Genomic DNA, 14,072 nt, shown 5'->3' on the forward strand with positions numbered 1-14,072 from the left:
AGGTCACGTGGGCAGTGGGAAACCGGCAATCAACCATTGATTACTGTCTGATGACAGAAGGAATTCATGATAAGTTAAGAGAAATGGTCATCGATGAGGAAGGGTTTAACAGCATAGGGAGTGACCACAAACGCATCATATTGAAAATGGGATATGTAGTTGGGAAAGAGAGCAAGGAGAGCAAAATGGCCAGTCCAAATTTGAACGCTGAACAAATAGCAAATACAATCACTAGAGTTGAGGAAGAACTTGGCAAATGGCCAAGTAAAGAGTGGGAATATGGTGAGCTTCTAAGTGTAATAAGGACAGAAATACGGAAAAAGAAACAACATGTTCGTTGGAATGGAAAAAAGAAACCAAAAAGCTGGTGGAACAAGGAGATACGAGACGCGATCGCCGAACGACAGAAAGCATCTCGAGAGCACAGGCAGGCAAAGAAGGCGCAGTTGCCACAGGATGAAGTAACCAGTAAATGGGAAATATACCAGGAGAAAAAGTCTGTGGTTCAAATACTGGTGCAAGCAAAATTAAAAGGTGAAAGTGAACGTTGGTTGTCAGAAATACGTGAGAAAAAGAAGGCCGCACCTAGAATATTTTGCAATCACATAAAATTATTAGGCAGGAACTCAACAACTATACAACAACATATCCTAGACGAAGATGAAAACAGACTGGAAGGAGAAGCGGCAATAAATTACATCCAAAAAGTAACAGCCGAATCTTTCCAAGGCAAGGACGAGGTTGTATTTGAAGTAAAAAAGAGCATGAAAGAGACCCAAGTGGAAAAGGAGCTGGTGCTGACAAATTTAGACTGGAACAAAGCGGAAGAGAAAATTCCTAAGCGCACAGCCACAGGGCTAGACGAGGTTCCCGTTAGGCTGATTAATGAATTAGGACCAAAAAGTAAGGAAGCTCTGGTGAAAGCAGTGGAAAACACTTTAAAAGATAGACGAATACCAGACAGTTGGCGACAAAGTAGAATGAATTTAATTTATAAAGGTAAGGGGGAGAAAGACAGAATTCACTCGTATAGACCGTTGACCATTACATCGGTAATATACAGGCTAGCAATGCAGGCAATCAAATTAAAGCTTCAAGCATGGGCAGAGAATAATGGCATTTTGGGAGAGCTTCAGAATGGCTTTAGAATAGGTAGGCGTTTGGATGATAACTTGTTTGTTCTTACTCAGTGTATTGAAATATCAAAAGCAGAAAGCAGACCATTGTATGTGACCTTTTTGGACATTACAGGAGGCTACGACAACGTAGACCGCAACATTTTGTGGGATATTCTGGAAGGGGAAGGCTTAGGTAACGATTGTCTACAGCTTTTGAGAGAGATTTACCTAGAAAATACCGTTTGCGTTGAATGGGAAGGGATGAGGAGCGCGGAGAAAGTTCATATCAACAAGGGACTGAGGCAGGGGTGCCCTTTATCCCCGCTGCTGTTTATGATGTACATGGTGAGGATGGAGAGGGAGCTAGAAGGAAGTAATATCGGGTTTAATATCTCATACAAACAGGCAGGTACAGTAATAGAGCAGCAACTCCTAGGTTTATTTTATGCGGACGACATTGTGTTGCTCGCTAACAAGCAAAGTGATTTGCAACGTCTGGCTAATATCTGTGGACAAGAAGGCAACAATTTAGGTTTGAAATTTAGTCTTAGAAAATCAGGTGTTATGGTATTCAATGAAAACAGTGAACAGACAGTGGAGATACAGGGCCAAGAAATACCTCGGGTAACAGAATATAAATACCTTGGTATATGGATAAACGAAGGCAATGGATATATGGAAACACAGGAAAAAACCATAACAGTCAAGGGGAAGAGAAATGCAGCCATAATGAAGCACAGAGCGCTATGGGGATACAATAGGTACGAGGTCCTCCGAGGTATGTGGAAAGGGGTAATGGTTCCAGGACTTACTTTTGGAAATGCGGTTGTTTGCTTTAAATCAGGGGTACAATCAGGACTCGACGGGAACCAAAGGTCAGTGGGTCGCCTCGCATCGGGCGCTCACGGGAAGACTACAAATGAAGCTGTGCAGGGGGATATGGGCTGGACTAGTTTTGAAGTGAGGGAAGCTCGCAGTAAAATTGAGTATGAAGAATGGCTGAGGAATATGGAAGAAAGTGAATGGGCTGGGAGAGTGTTCAGGTATCTGTACAGGCAAAACATTGATTCACAGTGGAGGAAAAGAACTAGGAAGCTTACCAGCAAGTATGCGGCCTGTGGGGTGGGCAACACAGCAACAAGGAAGGTCAAGCGGAAAGTCAGAGAGGCTGAATTAATCTCATGGGTGGCGGCAATGGAAAAGAAACCTGCCATGAGTAACTACTTAAGAGGAAAAAACGAAATCAGGAAAGAAACCATTTATGATAACTCAAAGGGAAGCTCATTACTTTTCGAAGCGAGATCGGGATGCCTTAGAACACGCACCTATAAAGCGAAATATAAGAAGGAAGAAGCATGTGCTTGCTGCGGTAAAGCTAGGGAAACGATGGAGCATATTTTATTAGAATGTGAACACGTCTACCCAGCGGTCGATTTAGGCACCACTGGCCTCCTTGAAGCCCTTGGGTTCAGCGGGAGCAGTGGTAAAGCAAACAGGTCCGCAATAGACATTAGTAAGAGGCGATTGGAGGATTGGTGGAAGAAAAGTAGGGAAACGACAAAAGACGGAGACGTACAAAAGCGCAATTCGCAATAGGGGATCAGAAAGTTTGGACGTGGTAGTTCATAGTGCTTTTTTTTTCATTGGTTAACCTAGGTAGGATATTAGGCAGCATAGTAGCAAGAGCTTGGTGGCGCAACCCACCGCCCCGTTCCAAAGGGGACGCTCATAACATCCATCCATCCATCCATTACACGAAATGGCATCCACGGAAGGCTAGGAGCCGAGATAGGCTGGCGCCTGGCTAGTCGGGCAGTAGCTTTTTTAGGGGGTCCACTGCGCCTCAGGGCGTAGGGGTAGGTAGAAACAGTGTAGAAAGTGCAACAATAGAGGCTGACGCCAATAAAATGGCCACTAGGAGGTCCAGGAAGAAAACTACAAGAATGAAATTTAACACCAAGATCAGGTACATAAACATGCAAGGCGGTAGAAAGAGAGCGAAGTGGTTAGAAATTTTACAGCTGTTAAAGGACGAAGAAGTAGGTGTATATGCGCTATGTGAAACACATCTCAGGGATCTAGAGGAGGAGGAGGAATGAACGTTTATTGTAAGAAACAGCGAGAAAGTGTTCTTTCTTCGCCCTAGGTGGGCGGCTCTCTTAGTCCAGAAAGCCGTTGGCTAATGCCGCAGCCCGGGCCCGGTCCACCAGATTTCGCTGATCTTCCAGGTTCTGTGTCTTTAACATTCCTTCCCACGTTTCTTCGATCGCTTGTAGCGGTTCTGAGGCATCATCTTGACTGTTTTTCTCGCGGTGTGGGCACACCAACACCATGTGTAGGAGCGTGTCTGGTACGTCACAATACCGGCATAGGTATGAGAATTTGGTGGGGTGCATTCGGTGCATGATAATTCCATGTACATACGTATTCGTTTGTAGTCTGCGGAGGGCGGTGACTTCTTCCTTGCTTAATTTTGGACGAGATAGAGGATATTGTTTTCTTTCCAGTCGGTAATGTTGCAATATTACGGCGTAACTGATAGGAATGTCCTCCGCCCTCGTCGCTTTCCGGAGACCGTGAGGCAGGAAATCCCGGCTGGTATGTTCTCGGGCGACAGCATGTGCTGCTTCGTTTCCTGCCAGGTGTTCGTGGCCTGGGCTCCATGCGACGTAGGTTTTGGGTAGTTCTTGGCGTCTTGTTATTTCTTTTAGAATCTTCACTGCTGCGGCAGAAATTGGGCCTTTTCGTAACTTTCTACGTGCCGTTTGCGAGTCGCTCAAGATTGCTGTGTCTTTGCATGTGGCTATGCCGAGGACGAAGGCCACTTCCTCCGCTGTTTCTGGATTTCTGGCCGGTATGGTGGCAGCGATTGGCTCCTTCCCTTAGCTGTTGGTCACGGCAATTGCGTATGCTCTTCTACCTGGGTATTTTGCCGCATCTGTATATCTCGTGTTGGGGTTCTTTGAGTATTTCTTGCTAAAGCGCTCTAACTCTTGCTGTCTTCTGTCTTTCTGGTATTTTGCATGCATGTTGCGAGGTATTGGAGTGACTGAGATAGAGTCACGAAGTGGCGGCAATCGGGCTTTCGCGTCTAAGTCTGCTGTGAAGTTTTCGCTGTATGCGAGCTTGCGAAGTACTGCTCTGCCTGTTTGAGTCAGATTAAGGCGCTCCAGCTGGCTGGCTCTGTGCGCTTCCCTCATTTCTTCCCAGGTGTTATGGAGACCAAGTTTGAGGAGTGTCGTGGTTGAGGTCGTATTGGGGAGTCCTAGTGCGCTCTTGATTGCTTTTCTGATGGTAATGCTGACTTTTTTAAATTTCAGCTTTCTTGAGGAGTAGATACGGGGTGCCATATGTGATCCGGCTTATAAGGAGTGCTTGGATTAATTGGGCGGTTTCTTGCTCTTTAAGTCCTCTTCTTTGGGTGGTCATACGCCGAATGAGATGGGTTACTCGTGTTAGAGTCTTCTGAAGCTTCGGAAGTGTAGCTGCCCCAGAACCTTCTTTATGTATTGTGAGGCCAGAGGACGCGGAGGGAGCCAACTTGAGGGATATTAATTCCACTGATTCTGACGTTGGGATCTGGAGCGACGTAGGCTGGTGGTCCTCCCCTGGTCCTTGCCTTGAGTATAAGTAGCTCTGATTTTTCGGGGGCGCACTGGAGACCGCATTTTGAGAGGTACTGTTCTATCTGATCGATTGACTCTTGGAGGGTAGCTTGCTGTTGGCCGGTTGTGGACGCTTTTGTCCATAACGTTATATCGTCGGCGTATATTGCATGGCTTAAATCTTCGATGCCATGGAGTTGTCGTGGGAGCTTAATCATTGCGAGATTGAACAGCAAAGGTGAAATGACTGACCCTTGTGGAGTTCCTTTGTTGGCCATTTCGAACTTGTCGCTTCGGATGTTGCCGATACCCACCGTAGCCGTGCGACCTTTGAGAAAGTCGTGTACGTATTGGTAGGTCCGGATTCCGCAGTTTGCATCTTGGAGATTTTGGAGGATTGCTTCATGCTTCACATTATCGAAGGCTCCTTTTACATCTATTGTTAAAAGAGAGAACTTTTTGTGGCGTTCTAGGTGGTCCAAGAGGTCTTCCTTGAGCTGTAGTAGTATATCTTGTGCTGAGAGGAGCTGTCGGAAGCCAAACATTGTGTCGGGCATGAGTCCTGAGTCTTCGAGGTATGTGGTGAGGCGATCGTGAACCATGTGTTCGAGAAGCTTTCCAGCGCATGAAGTAAGGGAGATGGGCCGTAGGTTACTGATTTGTAGTGGCTTGTTGTGTTTTGGGATCATAATGACTTTTGCGTGCTTCCATTCTGCCGGGAGCACACCTTTTTCCCAGCAGTTATTCATGTAGTCGAGGAGTCCATTTAGGGCCTTGTCTGGGAGGTTTCGTAGGATCTTGTTGGTCACTTCGTCATTTCCTGGCGATGTGTTACGGGTCAATTTGGCAAGGGCGGCATGGAGTTCAGGAAGCGTGAAAATGCTGTCGAGGTTGGTTCGTCTTTGTACGGTCGGGGATCGGTAACCTTGGGGGCTTTGTCTCCGAAAAGTTTACGCTTGATTTCTTCCAGAATTTGTTTGTCTGTTCCTGGATGGGAGTTAATGATTTTCTTGAGGTCATGTCTTTGCTGGGTCTTGGTTCTGGTGGTAGCTAGAAGGGCTGGCAGTATATGCCAGGTCTTCTTCATGCTGAGTCTGCCTTGAAGTTGGTCGGCTAGTTCTGCCTGCTGAGTTGATCTCCGTATTCTTCTGCTTGCTTTGTTATGTGAGCAATCCGTCTCTGCAGTTTGCGGTTTTCATCTTTTTCCACCGCCTCAGTAGTCCTCTTCTGGCATCCCAAAGATGTAGGAGGTGAGAGTCTACGGCCGGCGTGTCCATTGTGAGTTGGATGACTTTAGTGCGCTTCTCCGCCGTTTTCACCACTTCGGTGAGCCACTCTTCAATATTTTCGATGTTTTCTTCTATGTCATGTTCTCGGAAGGCTTTCCAATCCGCCAGCTTTGCCGTTCCGGTTCTGCTCGGCTTCTTATGGTGCAGAATTTTAAGCTGAACGATGTGGTGGTCGCTGCCGAGATTTTCATCCAGTCGGGTCCATTCCGCCTTAGATATTCCTATTGTAAAGGTGAGGTCGGTATTTGTATCCCTGGACATACTGTTGCCCATTCGAGTCGTTAGTTTAGGATCATTCCAGAGGGTGAGGTGATTTTGTTGCGCCGAATCGTGCACTCGCGCTCCTTTCTTGGTCGTGTGCTGGTAACCTCATGCTTTGTGGGGGGCATTAAAATCCCCCATTATTGCGAGTTTATTGCCTTTAGATAGTTTTCTGGCTTGCGTGATGAAGTTACAAAGTCGGATAACGGATCTCTGGGTGGGCTATATAAGCATAGTACTTATAGTCTTTTGTGTGTCTTCTTCTCAGGTAGCACTTCCACTAGGGTGTGTGCCACGGTTGTTCCCTGAATTGTGTGATCTTGTGTGGTGAGATTTTTTTTCGTCAGGATGGCTGTTCTCTGAGATCCGGTGTGTGTATCATATCCCTGTATGCGCAGATTGGTGTAATAAGTTTCTTGGATAGCGATGATATCTGGTTGTTCCAGTTTGGTCAGTTCTTAGAGGTTTGTTGTTTTGGTTCGGATAGAGTGACAGCTCCATTGCCACAGCTTCATTGGGAGTTGTGGTAATTTCTTCTTGATATTACTTGCCATCTTGTTCGATATCGTTCTCTTCGCCCCGGGCCATGGATTCTGCTCTAGCTGCATTGTGGAAGTCTTTATGCGCTTTCTTGCGAGCCGTGTCGGTGTTGTTGAGTAGCTTTTCTACTGTGGCTTTCGTTACGTGGTTCTGTTTGGCTTAGGACATGAAGTTGCTGAGGTCTTGGAGAAGCATGGATAGGGGCCAGCTGTGCGGTGATGTGTTGCTGGAGCTGTTGTGTTATCTCCTGTGCAAAAGTGGCCATGGCCTCCTGTATCTGCTTCCGCACCTCCATTGTTACGATTTCCTTGATTCTGTCTTCCGTAAGGGGCGGTGGGACGTTTGCTTTCCTTGAGGCTTCGAGGCTTGATTGGCGGTGTTTTGTTCTTTGCACCTTTGTATGAGCTTGTCAGTGAGGGCTTGCTGATTTTGGAGTTGCGCTCGCAGGTCTCGTTCGGTTTCCGTGGGTTCTTGTGCTCGTGTGTTTCCTCCTGCAGCGTCTGCATACGTGACTCGCTTTTGTGGGTTGCGTGTACGGGATCCAGATCGTGATCTTGACCGGGGTCCATCCTTTGCTTGACCATTTGTTGATTTGGAGTCACTTCTGGATCTGCGTGGACTGTGTAGTGAGGTACTGCTTGATTCGGATAGTGCCAGGAAGTCTGAGTGAATTTGAGTTCCATCTGCGTTGCTGCTCTTGGATCTTGTTTTCCCATTGCAGCCTGATCTTGTACGGTGGTGGATTTGGCTTCAGTTTATGTCGGCACCCCTTCCCTGCTGTCTCTTGAGGTTGTTGACAGATTTTACAACTGGGTTGGCAGTCATGTTCTTCCAGTTGATTTTCCATCCCGCACATGTAGCAGAAGTTGATAAGGGGTTTCGGGCAGATATCTTGCCGGTGCCCTAGTTCTCCGTAGGTTCTGCAGTATTGTACGGATTTCCTGTATGGTTTGCAGCGTTTGGGACGTGCGGTTCGTCGAAGTAGATGAGTGCTGTTGACGACCTTCTCGGCATGCGCGCTGCGAGAACCGTGTATCTTGCGGATACTCGTAGCCCCTGTAGTAGTTCTTCGCTCGTGCCTGGCGGGATGTTGTAGATTGCGCCTTTGCTGATGCCCTCTGGGGTCCTGACATGTGCTTTGACTTCGTAAATGGACCCTCCAAGCTGGATGCTGGTGATCTTGAGGAGCATGTCGTACGTTATGCCTTTGTTTAGTGTACTTGCGATTATTATATTCTCGGCATGTTGCACTTGAATCCGGATGTTGTAGAAGTCTTTTTGGGACAACTTGCTAGCTCGGCCGATGGCATGTGTCACTGCCACCAATGTCCATTCGGAGAGTTGTAATCCCGTCTTAGGTCTGTAGATGATCTTCGTGTCGTCCACTAGCAAAGGCGGAAGTCTCGGTTTTCTATAATGTGGCATGTTTCCCGCAATAGGTATTGTTGCGCCGGCTTGCTGCGCTCGTAGTTGGTCTGCTTCCTCGGCTGTGGGTTTTGTGTGCACCTGAGTCTTCTCGCCTCTCCTCTCCCATATGTGCCACTCTTCCTGGATGTTTATCGCCTTTCCACTGCTCACGTCATACGTCCATTCCGCTTCCAATTGTTGCTGCTCTTGTATCATCTCCACCTGGATTTCAATGCTGTTGTTTTCCTGGTTCAGTTCTCGTGCACTTGCTGCGTCGGATGCGTCAGTCATTGGTACACAGCGGCAGCGCCGAGTCGCTCTCGAAGAGAGCGAGCGGGGGCTCACCAGCGCTCACGAGCCACGGGATACACTCTGCGGGTCATGGGTCACGCGCGTTCGGCTGGCCGCTTAGCCTTGTAGGGTTAGCTCCGCTAGCGTGGCGTGAAGCCTTCAAACAGCAAAAAATGAGGGTAATGCGACGTACCGCTCATAAACTTGATATCCTTCGGCACCACTTCCGTGCCGATTCCGTCGACGCCACAGTTTTCCATGAATAAAAGTAGGTGTCCGGAAAATTGCCGAAAAGAAGACCCACCATTTATTGAAGGCTACGTCTGGGAAGGGAGCAACAGAACGGCAACAGAAAGGAAGGGAGGAGGAGTAGGTATGCTGATACATCAAGGAACAGATTGGCCAAGAATAAAGTTAACTTGCAAAGAACATGCCTGTGTATCAGGTACAATTGCCGGTAAAAAGACATGGCTAGGTGTAGTTTATTTAGAGACAGGGGACAAATGCAGGCAAGAGAACAGGGATCTCGTGAAGTGTCTCGATGACGATATAAAGCAGTTTGGAGAAGGTGCCGATATTTGTCTGCTGGGTGACATGAATGACCACATCGAGGATCTGCATGGATACACAGATTGTAATGGCAAGTTAATGCTAGGCTTCTGTGAGTGACACAACCTAGTTGCAGTAAATAGAGAAACTAATTGTGAGGGACAAATCACGTTGGAGTCCCGTAACAGACAAACATCCATTGACTACTGCTTAATGTCGCAGGGGTTGTATAGAAAGCTCGCAATAATGGAAATAGACGAAGAGGGGAAGTACAGTCTCGGAAGTGATCATAAGCGTAATGTCTACAGTTTGGAGCCCTGCTCAAAAGAGAAATGTAGGGAAGTCAAAAAGAGTACGCTAAATTAAATGACGAACAAATAGCGCAAATAGCGGCCGGCATAGAGGAAGCAATAGAGAAACATCCAATGGAAAGATGGGATTATAGTAAGTTAGCTACTCATTAGCACAAAAATAAAAGAAATAAAAGGAGTAAACCGCTGGAGAGGAAAAAGGAAGCAAGCCCGCCGTGGTTGATCAGTGCCTGTGATGCAGTGCCTCAGTGCCGCCGTGGCCGGGATCGAATCCCGGCCACAGCGGCCGGATTTCAATGGAGGCGAAATGCGAAAACACCCGTGTACTTACATTTAATTGCACGTTAAAGAACCTCAGGTGGTCAAAATTTCCAGAGTCCTCCACTACGGCGTGCCTCATAATCAGAAAGTGGTTTTCGCACGTAAAACCCCATAATTTAGGGAAGAGAAAGCCACGAAGTTGGTGGAATAAGGATGTAGGCCATCGAACAACGACGGTTGGCATAACGGGAACACAGAGAAGCAAAGAGGGCGCAGTTACCTGAAGACGAAATAGGCCAAAAATGGGAATCTTATCGACAAAAGAAACAACAAGTGCAGGTCCTCGTCCAGGGTAAAATAAAGCAGTCCTCTGATCGCTGGCTGGCTGAAGTTCGCGATGCAACTAAAGGGGGGTCAAGAAAATTCTGGAACCATATAAGCTGGCTGGGTAAAACGAATCACAGAAAGCAGGAACAGATTCGCGATGCCGAACGAAATTGTTTACAGGGATATGACGGTGTGAACTACATTGGTTTAGTTATTGCAAAGTCATTTAGGAAAGACGATAGGCTAATCGCCCCAAATGAAGCAGCAACACAGGATAGCATAATAGAAAACAGCTTAGAACTGACCAATCTTAACTGCAACAAGGCGGAAGCAAATGCTCCAAAATGCACGTCCGCGGGGATTAATTAATAATTGGGGCAAGTTAATTAATCAACTAGGCCCAAGAAGCAAGGAAACGATGATAAAAGCATTGGAGGCAGTCATAACAAATAAGCAAATTCCGCACAGCTGGAAACAGAGTAAAATGAATTTGATTTACAAAGGGAAAGGTGATAAGAAGAACATAAAATCCTTCCGACCAATTACGATAACATCAGTTATATATAGGCTGGCGATGCAGGCGGTGAAATTAAATATGCAGTCATGGGTAGAAAGTAATAGAATACTCGGAGAACTTCAGAACGGGTTCAGAAGTGGTAGCTAGGCGCTTAGATAATAGCTTGTTCGTGCTTACCCAGTGCATAGAAATAGCTAAGGCGGAAAACAGACCTCTGTATTTAGCCTTTCTGGACATAAGCGGTGCATACGACAACGTGAACAGGGAACTCCTGTGGGACATATTAAAATATGAAGGTATCGGTCATGAGGTAATTGATATTCTACAGGAAATATGTCGAGCAAATAATGTTGAAATAACATGGGAAGCAATTAAGAGTACGGCAACTGTCGAGGTACACAAAGGATTAAAGCAAGGTTGTCCTCTATCATCGCTGCTGTTCATGCTTTATATGATAAGTATGGAAAGAAGGTTACAACGAAGCAATCTAGGGCATAATCTGTCGTACAGATTAGGTGGAAAGGTTGTTGAGCAACGACTACCGGTTTTAATGTATGCGGACGACATTGTATTGTTAGCAGGTAGCCAGGAAGATCTCCAAACTCTGGTTAATTACTGTGTAGACAAAGGAGACAGTTTACGTTTCAGTTTTAGTGCAGCTAAGTCCGGTGGGATGTTTTTCAACAATACAACTGATCAGGAGCTTACAATAAAAGGCCATGAAATACCCCGAGTGACCGAATACAAATATCTCGGGGTATGGATAAACAAGGGGCAGATGTAAACGGAAAAGCACGAACAGTCTCTCATAGCAAAAGGGCGAAGACATGCCGGGATAATGAAACATAGGGCATTGTGGGGGTACAACAGGTATGTGGTACTGAGAGGAATTTGGAAGGGAGTAATGGTGAATGAAAGGGAGTAACCCAAGCCGCCTACGAAAATGTAGAAGTAACAGAAGAGGAGACAGGACAGAGGTGAAAGTATACAGGAAAGAAAAAAATTCGAACAGGGGGACAGGAAAAGGCAACCAGCCGATTTCATTATGGGAACAACGAAAAACTGCGCAAAAAAGAACAAGACAGAGAAAGAACCACACGACACAGGCATATCACACAGGCATGTCATACCAACTAGCCCCCCACCGTACGCTTCTAGGCTTCAGCCGATTTCCCCTGGGTGGGTCAGCCCAGGGTGCCGTCTACGTGAAGCAGAGGCCAAAAAGGTGTGTTGCCTCCGCCGGGGGGGCCTTAAAGGTCCGAACACCCGGCATCGGCTCAACCCCCAGGATCCCCCTTTCCCCGGACAAGGCTAAGCCGCGCACGGCTACACGCGGGAGGGTCAAACCCTTGTGGCGACACACTCCGCGCATATTTCTGCGCACCCTCCGTCTTCTTATCATCTGGCCCAGCATAACACAGCTGCACGCTGGACTGCATGGTCGATAAAACATAGCGCCACCGCAACGTCACCCGAGGTATGCGTCACCGACGGTGGCTATAAAAACAGGCTGCCTGGCTGAGAAAGACCGCTTTCTACCTTCCGCTACTGGGACGAACGTAGCGTTGGTATGCCCGTCCGCTGCCATCGTTAGTCGAATAAAGAATCGTTACGTTTTTACGTTGGGATTCGTCCTTCGGCAGACATGACATCCCACACCCTCGTGTGCTCGGGTACGTGGTGTCGCAACACACAAAACGCCTGCTGACGCAGACGCACCTGCGGGTAACAGGTATGAAGTAGTGAGAGGTATTTGGAAAGGAATAATGGTGCCGGGGCTTACTTTCGGGAATGCGGTCCTGTGCTTAAGGGCAGAGGTTCAGTCGAGACTAGAAGTAAATCAGAGAGCTGTGGGAAGATTAGCACCAGGTGCCCACGGGAAAACCACAAACGAAGCAGTACAGGCGGATATGGGCTGGGCATCGTTCGAAGCACGGGAAGCTCTGAGTAAATTCCTATACGAAAAACGTCTGCGGAAATTGGATGATAACAGGTGGGCGGCTAAGGTATTTAAGCATCTACACAGATAGAGCGTTGACTCACAATGGCGGAAAAGAACTAGGAAGCGAACCAGTAAGTATGCCAGACACGAGGACGAAGAAAGACAGAGCATTAAACGACAGGTTAAAAACGCGGAAGGTAAAATTGGATAAATTCAATGGAAAAGAAGCATAATCTGGAACTATATCGATACTGGAAACAGCAGATCAGGAAGGAAGCGTTTTATGATAACCCAAGAGGCAGTGCCCTACTCTTTGAAGCTAGGTCAGGATGTCTTAGAACGCGGAACTGTAAAAAGAAATTTAACGAAGAAGAAGACACATGTACTGTGTGTGGTAAATATGTAGAAGCAATGGAACACCTCATACTAAAACGTGATGGTATCAATCCCGATGTCGATGCGGCCGCAGTCACGATTCCTGAGGCCCTAGGGTTCAGAGATGACAATATTCATGTAAATAAATATGCCGTGGAAATTAGCAAAAGGTGATTCGAGGATTGGTGGCTCAAAAGCAGAGAGGTGACATAAGGTTAAAAGGGTAGGAAGACGTACTTAAAGAAAATCGCGAATTTTAATTATACACATCACAGGTAAACAAAAATAAAAGGCAAAATAAAAAGCTGAGCATGGTTGCAACTGCCATCACCCCGTTTCAAAAAGGACGCTCCCACCTTCAATCCATCCATCCATCTCGAATGGATATTGTGGCGAATGGACGTGCTTTTGGACCTCCGTGGCGGCGATGAAATCATAAGATTTTGTGCATGCTTTGAACTTGCTTCTGTTTTTGAGTTGCTGATTTTTTTGCCTTTAAATAGTAATTGGGTGGCTTTCTTTCTTTTTTTTTTTTACTTTCTCTCTCGTATTTCGGGTGAGCAGGTGTATTTCGTGTACATTTAGTTTTGCAGGATGGTTAAAACGTCCTTTCGCGCACGCGCTTGTACACGTGCAGCCGGGTGGGACATAGAGTGTTTGTAGTCTTTAAATAGTAGCTTGGAAGTGAAAAAACTAATAGCTATCAGTGGTTTTACTTTGTGTGTTTTGGTAGAAAAGTGAGAGCGTGGCCGCGTGGTTGAGCGCGTGCGACAGCGTGTCATACCTTCGGTCTCCGCGACATTGATTGCTTTTGAAACAGTGGTGAAAGTTGCTTTGCGGCACTTTGAGGATTTGGATCCTGTGCGTATCAGTTTTTGCTAAAACGCACGTGCTCTGCATTGATATAGTATTATAGTATTTGCATCAGTAGTAGCATTCCCAGGTAGCACAAAAGAGATACGTAACGTTTTCGTAGCGTTTATCCAAGACGATAAAAACGGGTTAAAGAAGACACGAATGAGAGAACTTCGGCGGGAAAACGTCGTATATCTCTGCTAATGTCCGGCTTAATTACTTTCTTGAGACGATCTAGAACAGGTCTGCAAGACGTATTCGAAAAGCTGGTCTAGAAATAGGATTGGGAAAGACACAAGTAATCCCTTTGGCAAAACTATTCGTAACCAATTTCTAAACGTTTTTAGGACGTTATCAAAAAGCTGGTCTAGAAGCGGTCTTGAAAGGTTTGCGATCATCTGAAGCTAATTTTCGCGGGTGACGG

The sequence above is a fragment of the Dermacentor andersoni genome, chromosome 8, assembly GCF_023375885.2.
Source record: "Dermacentor andersoni chromosome 8, qqDerAnde1_hic_scaffold, whole genome shotgun sequence".
Classification (NCBI taxonomy): domain Eukaryota; kingdom Metazoa; phylum Arthropoda; class Arachnida; order Ixodida; family Ixodidae; genus Dermacentor; species Dermacentor andersoni.